The sequence below is a fragment of the Orycteropus afer genome, unplaced genomic scaffold (genome assembly GCF_000298275.1).
Source record: "Orycteropus afer afer isolate SDZICR_OR568_19922 unplaced genomic scaffold, OryAfe1.0 scaffold00195, whole genome shotgun sequence".
NCBI classification, from domain to species: domain Eukaryota; kingdom Metazoa; phylum Chordata; class Mammalia; order Tubulidentata; family Orycteropodidae; genus Orycteropus; species Orycteropus afer.
This window is the reverse complement of record NW_006921782.1, coordinates 5,179,796-5,193,563: the sequence shown is the minus strand read 5'-3', so window position 1 is coordinate 5,193,563 and position 13,768 is coordinate 5,179,796.

Sequence of the window (13,768 nt, the reverse complement as noted above, 5' to 3'; positions counted from 1 at the left end):
ATTTTTATGCATTCCATTTCATTTTGACAACTTCCAATTTTCCTAGATTCATACTTCATACATTCTATGTTCTGATCACTAATGGATATTTGCAGCTATTTCTTCCCATTTGAGTTGTGCCCCATCAGCAAATGGAGGTCCTGAATGCTTTATTCCATCTGTGTCATTAAGGTCAACTCTACTTTGAGGAGGCAGCTCTTCCTCAGTGGTATTTTGAGTGCATTCTGACCTGAGGGGCTTATCTTCTGGCACTATATCAGACAATGTTTCAGGGTTATTCATCAAGTTTTCCCAGTAGTATATCAGACATTGTTTAACTTCTGTTCATAAGGTTTTGACTGGCCAATTCTTTGAGAAGTGGATGTCCCCTTCCTTCTTCTAAATCTGGGAATTCTGCTGACATCTGTCCACCATGGGTGACCCTGCTGGTATCTGAAATATCAGTAGCATAGCCTCCAGCCTCCCAGCAATATGCAAACCACCACAGTATGATAAACTGAGAGATGAGTGGCAGAGGGATTTTAGTATGTTGTTGTTGTTATGTGCCATTGAGTTGTCTCCAACTCATAGCGACCTTGTGTACAACAGAATGAAACACTGCCCGGTCCTTTGCCAGCCTCAAGATCCCTACTATACCTGAGCCCATCGCTGCAGCCAACATGTCAATCCATCTTCTTGAGGGCCTTCCCCTCTTTCATCGACCCTCCACTTTACCAAACACGACATCTTTCTCCAGGGAATGGTCCCTTCTGACAACATGACCAAAGTAGGTGAGACAAAGTCTGGCCATCTTCACTTCCAAGGAGCATTCCAGCTGCACTTCTTCCAGGACAGATTTGCTAGTTCTTTTAGCAGTCCACAGTACTTTCAGCATTCTTTGCCAACACCATAACTCAAAAATATCAACTATACTTTGTTCTTCCTTATTCATATCCACCTCTCACATGCATCTGTGGTGATTGAAAATACCATGGCTTGAGTTAGGCACATCTTAGTCTTCAAGGAGATATCTTTGCTCTTCAGCACTTTAAAGAGGTAATTTGCAGCAGATTTGTCCAGTGCAATATGTCTTTTGATATCTTCACTGCTGCTTCCATTGGCATTGATTATAGAACCAAGTAATATGAAGTCTTTGAAAACTTCAGTCTTTTCTCCATCTATTGTGATGCTGCTTATTGGTCCAGGTATGAGGGTTTTTTTTTTTTTTTCTTAAATATTGAGGTGTAATCCATACTGTAGACTGTAGTCTTTAATCTTCATCAGTAAGTGCCCTAAGTCATCCTCACTTTCAGCAAGGAAAGTTGTGTCATCTAGATATTGTAGGTTGTTAATAAACCTTCCTCCAATCTTGATGTCACATTCTTCTTTATATAGTCGAGCTTCTCAGATTATCTGCTCAGCATACAGATTGAATAAATATGGTGAAAGGATACAACCCTGATGCGCTCCCTTCCTGATTTTAAACCATGCAGTTTCCAAATATATATGTACATTTAAATATATTTAGTGGTCTCACCAGCAAATTCTTGAAATGTTAAGGCCAAAAAAATTTTATTGTTGAGTCCTGTCATGGATATTTAGAAACAAGCTTAATCTTTATATTGTTCAGAATGTCATTATTTTTATTGTCCTGGAAAAATTAAATATAAAACTAAATGCACCAGTGAGAAAATTACTGATTAAAAGTGTAGTACCACTAATATTTACTATTAATAAAATAATAAATAACCTCAATTGTGGATGTCATTGGGGAAATGAAGGACACTGAAATGTGCACATAAGATACAGACAACTTAAGCAAATTACTAGTACATGGACAATACTGTATTGCCACTAACACCAAACACAAATTCTCTTGTTCTGTTAGAATGACAGCCTCCTGGTCTATGTACAGGTTCCTCATGAGTACAATTAAGTGTTCTGAAATTCTCATTCTTTTCAATGTTATCCATAATTTGTTATGATCCACACAATCGAATACCTTTGCATAGTCAATAAAACACAAGTAAGCATAATTCTTGTATTCTTTGCTTTGAACCAAGATCCATCTGACATCATCTATAGTATCCCTCACTCCACATCCCTTTCTGAATCCAGTTTGCATTTCTGGAAGTTCTCTATCAATATATTGCTGCAACCATTTTCTAAATTATCTTCAGTAAGATTTTACTTGCATGTGATATCAATAATATTATTCAATAATTCCCACATTTTGTGGGATCCCCTTTCTTTGGAATAGGTACAAATATGGATTTCTTCCAGTCAATTGGCCAGGTAGCTGTCTTTCAAATGTCTTGGCATAGCCGAATGAGTGCCTGCAGCACAGCTTATGTTTGTTGAAGCATCTCAATGGGTATTCTGTCAATTCCCGGAGCCTTGTTTTTCCTTTAGTGCAGTTTTAACTTCTTCCTTCGGTACCATTGGCTCTTGATCATATGCCATGTCCTGAAACAGATGATCATCTACCAATTCTGCTGCCCATTTTATTATAGTATATATATATATTACAAGGTAAACTTTCTAGCTCACTCTTGGCATTTTCTTATTCAGATTATCTCCCTCATTCTTCTTGCCTATGAAAGATTTGAACTTTGTTAATGAGATACAAAATGTCCCGGTGGTACACTGCTTAAGTGCTCAGCTGCTAACCCAGAGGTCAGTGGTTCATATCCAACAGTTGCTCTGTGTGTGGGTGAAAGATGTGGCAATGTGCTTTTGTGAAGACTGCAGCCTTGGAAACCTTATAGAGCAGTTCTACTCTGTCTTGTAGGGGCACTGTGAATTGGAATTAACTCAATGGAAGTGAGTTTGGGTTGTGTTGAGGTAGTTTCTAGAATGACTATTACTGCTATTTAAGTAAGTTATTTTGTAAGTAGTGCAAGCACTGTAGTTAAAAAGTATGAATGGATCCATGGTGATTAAGAGCATATAAAAATGGAATATACTATTAAATTCAATATCCCATGTTGATATGAGGTCAAAGTTGGGAAATTAAGCACTTAGAAGCCCAAAAAACCTCTTGTATTATTAGTTTAGAGACAACAAGTTCTGTGCATCAAGAAGCTAAGTGCTGTGTATCCTGTTTTTTGCATATATAACAGTCATATAAATAATAAGCACACACATAGCACACCTAGGAAACTAACATGTGAGGGGACTGCACAGTTTGCCAAAAAAAAAAACATATAATGCATGTGTTATTTGCATAAAAATAGGGTATTAAAATAAACGTTTACCAGGGAAAGAAAATTGTAAATAAATATATGAATTTATACATATAGTAGTCTATAGGAATCATGATATTAATATTGCTAAAAAATATTTTTTGCATGCTAAATATTTAGTTTTAATGCTGCTTGAGTCCACTACTTATTATTTTTATCATCCCACTTAGAAAAAGTCAGTGTGCAATTGAAAAAGAAATATCAAAGAAAGCATACACATAGGCACCCTATGAAAGAAACACATAAAACACAGTTTATTATACCTTCTCCCAAATCAATTCTTATGAATTTACCACCAACCAGTACGATTTTGGAGCAACCTTCAATTAATGACAATCATCACACTGTATCGAATTATATATTTCCTTACTTTTCACCTTAAACATGGTGTGCCTCCTGAGGGAAAAAAGTGTAGCTTCAGCTATCCCAACACCTAATTGTGATGTCTAATTCAGTCCCTGGCACATAATCAACAGTCAGTACATGGTTGTTTGATCTATGAACAAATATATGAATGTGTGTTTATAAGGATGAGAGTATAAACATTACAGAATGTCTGGTGATGTGGACAGCATTATAAATTTGAAACACTTTTAGATGTGGAAATTTCAGATATAAAATATCTGCTTCCATGTATTATGTTTTAGTATAATTTAAGTGAAAAAGTACACGTCTATCTTTTTTTTTTTTTTTTTGCCTAGTTCCCATCCTATAAAAAGGAAAATTCCTACACTTACCATCTTCAAAGGAAACCCCTCCATCCTGACTGTTCTAACTAGCTTAGATCTTTTCCAGCTCCATTCTGTATTCTGGAGAGGGATGAACAAATGCACAGTGCACTCAGGTATTGTTGCACTATGTTTTGTTTCCAGTACAGCATAGGTAATGCTTTCTGTTCTGTTTATACAAAATTCCACAAAGAAGTCCAGCGTTGCATGAGTCTCATGGCCACAGCAACGTTTTCAGCCATTTTCTTTAGTGAATAATGCATTCGTAGATTACTGGATTGTTAATGATAGCTTGCAACCCATAATCTTGTAGTTTGGATTATTTTCCCAAAAAGATATTACCTTACATTTACTCTTACTGAATATAGTTCCTATGCTCGTGTGCATTTTCAAGCCCACTCACTCAGAATCACAGGAATCTTCCTGAACACTATCCCTGTCACCTCAGCATTTCTTTACTTACCAGAGCTTACTGTCATGTAAGAATGTGAATATTTCACCACATATAAACACTTCCACTTCATTTTTTTAGTGTAAATAATAATAGTTCCAGCATAGATCAGATGCTTTCGAAGGGATGAGGGTGGGAAACAATGTTAGTCTTCTCAATTTAGAGAACTTGTTATTATTATTATTACTATAAATTTTGTCCTCCCATCTGTCACAAGCAACAATTATTTCTTCAGAACCACCTGCCAACTTTTTGCATATGTAGGCTTCCCATATTCTTGGGTACTTCTTATTGTAAGGACATTTACCTAGCTTATGTTTTTGACTGGATTTTGAACTCTTTACTTAGACTAAAGTGTCATTTTGGATAGAGAGATTTGACTATAAAGTCAAATAGTTATGTAGATTCTGATTATCATTTCTATCTGAACATGAGTAATTTAATTTGAATTTCTTCCTCCATCTGCAAAATGGATATTCTTCTATCTATACAGGGGCTTTTGAAGACCCAACGAAAGAGTATATTAAGTATAATTATCCTCAAGATATTTTATTTCCTTCTTTCCATCAGTTCTTATAGTTGCTTTGCTTTGACCTTGACCTCATTATTTTCTCCTCCCCCCACCCCTTAGAAGCCTATTCTCCTCTTTTGTACTTATCTAATCTCTTAGTCCCTGATTTTCTAATACTGTTGTCTACTGGGCCACTCTTGCCCAGTGTGCCTAAATTCTGATGAAACATTTCCTTCATTTGGTGACTTTTTAAAAGAAAGTATCTTTGAAAGCATTATCACAAATAGGTTTTAGACATTCTCTAATTCTCTATGCTTTTTATTTGCTTGTTGGCTTGCTTTTTGTTTATTGGGTTCTTTTTTTTTATTTTTATCAGAGGATTCATATCAATTATTTGGACATAATTTCCCTTTCCATTATCATCAGTAAATATTGTTCAGCAAAAACTCCTGACTGATAACGAAGGTCTTTGGATTTCAGGACAGTGGCCTTTGAAACATTACTAGCATAAAGGTTTAGGGACAGTTCTGATTTCGGCTGGAATGCTCCCCAGATGGTCAAATTTGGAAAATAATCTGAACAACATATTGATATTTTAGCTCAGGGAAAGAGGTATAAACCAAAGAGCAGTGCCAAGAAACAAATCTTTATAATTAGAAGTCTCTAATCAAAAGCACAAAGATAGGATATGAGGTATGTTTTGGGAGATGGAGCACAAAGGAAGGTGAGGTAGTAGAGTTAAATCTATAGGTGCTGGATAAGTCTAGGTTGGAAGGAAGCTCACTTTTATTGAATATATAATTTAGTGGCACAAAAGAATTCATCAGGATTAAAGGACTCTTCAACTGAGATACAGCACTCAATACCTAGTCCTAGAATGTATAAAGTATACATGAGGAGGGAAGAAACAGGAAACATATAAAATAGTAACTGACTATCTGTGGATTTTACATCCATTATATTAGATTCTCTCTTCCCCTCATACACAAAGGAGCCCTGGTGGTGTAGTGGTTAAGGAATTTGCCTGATAACTGAAAGGTTGGTGGTTCCAACCCACCAGCCACTCCACACGAGAAAGATGAGCAATCTGATTCTGTAAAGATTTACAGCCTTGGAAACCCACTAGGCATCACTATGAGTCAGAATTGACTCAATGGCAATGGCAGTGAGTTTGGTTTTCATTTACACACACACACATGCACACACATAACCCTAGAAAAAGACAAAAAGACATCATACTTGGTAAAGTACAGGGTCAGCGAAGATAGAGGAATACCCTCACAAAGATGGACTGACACAGTGTCAGTGATGATGGGCTCAAGCATAGCAAAGTTTGTGATGATGGTGTAGGACCAAGAAATGTTTTGCTCTGATGTATATAAGGTCACCATGAGTCATAACTGACACTATGACACCTAACAACAATAACAACAATATGCATATGTACACTAAAGATATTAATGACACCTTCGTTTGGATGCTTTCCAAAGCAAACTCTGAGAGCATTTTTTGTATACAAGCAGAAAAGGAGTCCACTGATAAACATGTGACCACTGTGAGCAATTCCTGCTCAATTCTGCTGGGTAACCTCTGAGGTACTATTTAAAACACATCTTTAAATTATCCCAACAAACATTTATTGACATATATTTGATTTTACTCTATCATTTTACTTTCTGTTTCTAGAGGTTTTCATGCTCCTTCTTCATTTTTTTTCTTAAAAACAAAACTATTTATTGCTATATGAATTATGTTTTTTTTCCTAATAAGTTAAAACAAAACAAACAAACTCACTGATGTGGAGTCGGATCCAACTCATAGTGACCCCTCCTTGGGTTTCCAAGGCGGTATCTCTGTGGAAGTAGATTGCCCAACCATCCTTTGTAGAAGTGGCTGGTGGGTTTGAACCACCAGCCTTCTGGTTAGCAGTCAAATGCTTTAGGCACTACGCCACCAGAGCCTATTTCACATGTAGGAAGAACACTTCTATGGTAAAGAAAGCAGGCAGAGAACCACTGGTGCTCGAGATAGGAGGCAGTCTGAAAATTGTCCATAGAAACCACTGATGACTCCCAAGGTAGGCTGAGAGCTTTTTGGTAGGTTGAAAACAGTATCAGCTACAGTGTATTTATCTCCATATGGGTATGTGGATAAACTGAGAGGTTCTTTTCAAAGTCACTTATATCAAAACACAATTTTGTCACACTTGGGTCACATGTATCCAAGATCCTGTGGAGAAATTAGGTTCATGCATTCTTTCTTATCCACTAAAATAAACAGAAACTAGCATTTATTTTGTTTGCCCCTTTACCACCCAGCACAGTGCTTTTGTGAAATGAAATGAATTCAATTCTAGTAAAATTAGAAAGCAACTGCTCCATAAGATCCCTTGTTTCTGCAAAAATGAGAGCATTTACTGGTACTAAACTGCTTTCTTATGTCTATTTTCGTAATGCCTTCATTCCCAGTGGATCCAAATACACTAAATTAGCAATTACTGTACAGCATATTTAGCATACTGAGAAGCCTCTTTGCCCACCATTGGAATGCAGCCACCAGCACAGAGCAGAACAGCTGTTCAGCAGCTACAGTAACACAACATAAAAATTTATGATGAATAACCCAACTGGCATGTGTCTCCCATATAACAGGTTGAACATTTGCAATCTCTGAATCTTCTCTACATCACAGTTGAACTTCCATCATCAAGAGTGCATTATAATATCCCTAATATAATTATTTGTAGAAAAGTAAAAGCAATTCCTAGTGTCCTCTAATCTTACACATTAGAACTAGAAGTGGGAGAAACAGGCCAACGAGAATCATTGTTCTTATGAAGCTGAATGCTCAATAAAGCCCAAACTGTGCCTTGGGAGGAATGTACTGCATGCCATATGGGACGATGATGGTGACAGTATAGACCCTTAGGTTGTTATTGAGTTTACACAAGTCTTGGATATATGTTACAGAAATTAATCCTCATAACACAGGGTAGTGATATCAATCTACCCATTTTGCAGATACAGAAATGAAGACCAAAGACATGATAGATTTAATTCACAAAGTGGTAGCAAGGAGAGCGCTTAATTCATTTTAGAACTTTTCAGTTCCCATTGGAATTCTTGTTTGTTGTTTTTGAATTCCATGCCCTTTTCACCACACCATACCACACCTCGGTATGTAGCAAGATACAGTGTTGTGGAGGGTGTGACTGCTACATGTGAAGTACCATCCTACCACTTTCCTTGAAAGTCTCCTCTGCATTGTATATTGAGAGCCCTGCTGAGTTGACAAAACACTAGATCATAATTTCAGTCCTGGTGCTTCTGCTTATGTCTGTATTATCTTGGATTCATCACTTTATAATTATGAATCTCAGATACTTTGCTTTAAAATTATAAAGATTAATTGCTGGTCTTATACTTCACCATGCTACTTGTAATAAATATCACGTGAGTTTATGGTTTAAAAAAACTCTAAAGTGCTATATAAAAGGAACCATCATTCATTGATGACCAAATAACACTCAGAGTTCTTTGTACATTTTGTCTTTCATTTACTTCTTGAGCAGTTAGATGTATGTGATCAATTCCATACCTCTGTGGGGAAATTGAGCCTTAGTGAGTTTCAGTTTCTTATCAGAGGTCATAGAATATATGAGACCAGAATTTAAATTCAGTCTTGTGTATCTTTGAGGTCTATCTTGTCTTTACTACATCTGAGACAAATCCCAGCAGTATTCCAATTATAAAATGTAACAGGAATTTTTAACTAAACCTATGTTAATGCAAAAAAGATCTCTGGTGGTGCAAATAGTTAAGCACCCAGCTGCTAAGCAAAACATGGGCAGTTTGAAACCATCCAGCAGCTCTGTGTGAGAAAGACCTGGTGATCTGTTTCCATAATAATTACAACCAAGACTATCTTGTGGGGCAGTTCTACTCTGTCACCTGGAATTGCTGAGTCAGAATCAAATCTATGGCACACAACAACAATATACTGACAGAGCAATAATGAAGGCAGGAAATGTCAAAAAATCAGACCTTCTACCTCTGACTGTGATATTAGTTTTGGACCACACTTGTAGGCTTGCTTCTTCAGACCAGGTAGTGTTTCATTCTGTTATAAATGTGTTCACTCTGAATTGGAGCTGATTTGACAACCATAATAAGAGTAGGCCTGCTACTCCCCAACTTTCCATGGTCTTGTCCCCTTAATCCTTCCCATTCTCTTGTTTTAATATTAATGCTTTATCTCACCCCTGATTAAATCCCCATGCTATGCACTGGAGAAGAAGCAGTGCTTCCCCATAGAAAGGCAACAAGCTAATAGACAAGTGCAAGCAATCCCCAGGTTATGGAAGAAATCCACTCCTAACTGCATTTTTAAGAATTTGTAAATAAGTGAGAGCAGGTGCATATGGTTCTTATTTCATCTTCTTTTAGTGTAAGGAAAAGGAACTCTGGTGATGTAGCGGTTAAAGTATTTGGCTGCTAACCAAAAAAGTTGATGGTTCAAACCCAGCAGCTGGTCCATGAGAAAAAAAAAAAAAAAAAATAGATAGTCTGCTTCCATAAAGATTTACAGCCTTGGAAAAATATGGGACAGTTCTGCTCTGCCCTGTATGGTTGCTGTGGGTCACAATTGACTTGATGGCAGTAGGTTTTATTTTTGGTAGTGCAAGAAAAATCTCAAAGTCTTTTCAATGATTTAAAAACTACAAGTGCAGGAGGTGAAGATAATTGTGATAAAGAATTTGTTGTGAGGGTTAGAACATCACTATAGATACGGACTTGTATTCATTCATTCAACAAACATTCATCAAATACTTAAGGAGCTATGATGGCTGCTAGGCAAAAGGTCAACCAGCTGCTCTGCAGGAGAAAGATGTGGCTGTCTGTTTATGTAAAGATTACAGCCTTGGGAAACACTATAGAACAGTTCTACTCTGTCTTACAGGGTTGCTATGAGTCAAAATTGACTCCATAGTGTTTTTTTTCTTTTTTTTTCTCTCTTATGCCAGACCCTGAAAATTCAGTAGTGAATGAAACAACAATCTAAAATATATAAATGCATAGAGACTAAAGTTTATTGGTGGTTACCAGGGGCAGGAGGGAAGGGGAAAGAGAGAGTCAATACTTAGGAAACAGTGAGTATCTGTTTATGGTGATGAAAATGTTGGCAATGGATACTGGTGATGGTTGCACAACATGATTAATGTAATCCATATCATTGTACTTACTGTACATATAAAAACTATTGAACTGGCAAAGATTGTATTAGATGTACTCTTACCACAATTAAAAATATATATATTTAAGAGGCAAAAAAGATAATTTGTTGTGAGTAAAAGTTAGTTCAGCAATTTCAAAGTGAGGACAAATTGATATAGCATTAGAGGGCAAACAGGAGGTTATCCATATGTCAGAACTTCAGTTCTTAACCTGGGGATTGCCTTTATACCATATTCAATCTGATTGTTGAGGGAGGAAAGTACAGGGAAGTATTGAGGGAGAGATTCAAGGCTTAGAGAGCAACCCCTCTGTCCACCAATGAAAAGACTGTGATGGCCCTTGTTCATAATAAGATGCAAATGTATGAATGATAGACTTGAAATATTATCTTTCGTGAGGAGTATGTACAGAGTTTATATTACAAACATTTAACGGCCAGAATGTCTTGAAGACCCACCAATCAGGAGAAATACATTGAATTAGCTCCCTGCTTGCTATATCTAGGAGTTTAGCTGCTGGGGCAGGAGGAGACCCTAGAAGTCCCAAAGGAGGGGCTGTGGTGGCCAGACTTCAGGGCTAGGGATGGTGGTGCAGGCACTAGCGGTCCAAGGCTATTATTGGTCAATCGGTACAAAACTATGTCAGTATTTTCACAACTAATAAATTCCTCTAGTGCCAGTTGAATGCTAGCCCTGTAATTTCCTTTTAGAGGACACTCCTCTATTTGCCTTAAGCCTTCCTGAGATTTGTCTTAAGCTCCCCTGTGATATTTCAACATCTGTAGGGTACAGAAGGAGAGGCTGTAATAATCATCCATCCACACATCTACCTGCCCTCTGAGGAATACACATACCTACAAACTTTGTAAGAAACCTCGTAAGAATGCTCATATTTAGAATAGATCAAAAGAGATCTGACTCATGGCTTGCAAGTCCTTCTTGCTTTACTTTAGTAAAATCATGATAGCTGCAGCATTGTAAAAACACCTTTTTGCTCTGAAGTTGTCAAAGCACATTCCTATGTGCAATAGCATTTGCTTTTCACTACAACTTTATGGACTAAGCAGGGCTGCTAGTATACACCTATTTTACAGAAGAAAAAGTAGAAACACAAAAAAGGATAATCTTACAGTAGGCAAATTACAAGTTTCGGTGAGTACTCATCAGTTAAAATATGGGCTCTTCTGCCTGGAATTGAAATCTAGCTCTAACTATCCATTGCTGAGCAACCTAAAACAAGTTCTTTCTTTTATTATTATTATTATTATTTTCTCTTTAAATTTGATATATTTTATTGTTGTTGAGAATATACACAGCAAAACACACTAAATCGGGAGTTTCTACACATACAATTTAGTGACACTGATTACATTCATTGAGTTGTGCAACCATTCTCACCTTACTTTTCTGCGTTTTTCCCTCCACATTAACATAAACTCATCCCCTCAGGTTCCTATTTAGTCTTCAGAGTTGTTGTTGTCAATTTGATTCTATATAGATAGATCTTAAGAGAAAACAATGCTCAAGGCAGACCTTTTTTTTTTTTTTTTTTTAGTTAAGCTAACCTATTTAGTTTTAAGAAAACTTCTGGGGATATTTTTGGTTTAAAGTTTAAAGATTATTGGTTTCAGGGGTTCATCACCCTCCATGGCTCCAGAAATTCTAGAGTCCAAGAGAATGTGAAATCGTGTTCTGCATTTTTTCCCCTTTTGATTAGAATTCTTTCATGGAATCTTTCATCAGAATGTTCAGTTATGGTAGCCGGGCATCATCTAGTTCTTCTGGTCTCTTGGCAAAGGAGGCAGTTGTTAATGGAGACAATCAGCTATGCATTCCATATCCTTATTATATTCCTGACTCTCTTTCTTCTTCTGTTGTTTCAAGTGAATAGAGAACAATTATTGTGCCTTGGATAGCCAATTGCAATCTTTTAAGACCCCAGGCAATTTTCAACAAACTAGGAGGTAGAACAGAAGCACTAAACATGTTTTTAGGCCAATTACCCAGGATGTCCTGTGAAACCATAACCTTAGCTTCCAAATAAAGGAACTAAATTCCATGATGTTTGGTTATATGGAAGCAAACTCAGCAGCTACTCTTCTTTTTTGTCACTGTTGTAAATATATCTATCCCACAACTATTTTTACAGTTTCAGAACTTATTTACAGAAATTGTCATACTGAGCTGTGTGAACCTACCCTTAATCAATGTAATTTTTCCATAACCATTAACCTTTTCTACCCCTCTCTCTCACACCTGCTAAGCACTAACAAACTTTGGTCTCTATACACTTGCATTTTCTTGTTTATTTATGTGAGGTCATACAATGTTTGTACTTTTGTTATTAGCTTATTTTGCTCAGCATAATGTCTTCAAGCTCCACCCACACTGTAGCATATTGTCAAGATTTCATTTCTCCTCCTGTCTAAGTAGTATTCCATTGTATGTATGTACCACATTTTGTTTATCCATTCCTCTGTTGATGGGCATGTAGATTGTCTCCACCTTTTTGCTATTGTGAATAATGCTGCAGTGAACTCTGGTGTACAACTTTCTTCTTGAGTCTCTGCTTGTTAAGTCTTTCAGGATTATGCCTAGAAGTGGAATTGGTGGGTTCTGTTTTTAGTTCTGCTTTTAGTTTCTGAGGAACCACCACATTGTTTTTCACCAAGGCTGTAAAATTTTGCATTCCCACCAAAACAAGTTGTATTTTAATCCACTGAACCTCAGTTTCCACTTTTGAACAATAGGGACAATATCAGTGTTTGCCTCTTAGATTTTTCTCAGGGATTAATTGAGTTGATGTTCATAAAGCACAAAGTGCTTGAACACATTGTTGTGTTAACTGCTATGTAGTTAGCCCTAAACTTGTGGAGACCCCATGCAGAGTGGAAGAAAATTCAGCCTGGGTCTGTGCCATCCCCATGATCAGTTGTGGATTAGACCATTGTGGTCCACAGGGTTTTCACTGGCTGATTTTCTGAGGTAGATTGCTAGGCCTAGTCTATCTCAGTCTAGAAGCATCCCTGAAACTGTTCAGTATGAAAGCAAGACACAAGCTTCCATTGACAGAGAGGTGGTGGCTAAGCATCAGGTCTATTGGCCAGGAATTAAATTCAGGTTTCCCACATGGAAGGCAAGAATTTTACCACTGAACCACCTATGTCCCACATGACATATACTACTACTACTCTGTGGCCAGGCTGTAATCTTTATGGAGGCTGACTGTTGTATCTTTCTGCTGGTAGCAGCTATTGAATTAGAACCACCAATCTTTTTGGTTAGCAGCCAAGCATCGTAACAATTGTGCCACTAAGGCTTCTTACATGCCACATCTTAAAAAACAAACTCACTGTCATCGAGTCAATTCTGACTCATAGAAACTCTCATTTGGGTTTCCAAGGCTGTAAATCTTTACAGAAGCAGATTGCCTCATCTTCCATGGAGCAGCTGTTGGGTTTGAACCACTGATCTTTTAGTTAACAGCCAAATGCCTTAACCACTATATCACTTGTTGTTGTTGTTGTGGTTGTTTGCCGTCGAGTCGGCCCCGACTCATAGCAACCCCTCCTTGGGTTTCCGAGGCAGTATCACTACGGAAGTAGGATTGCCCAACCTTCC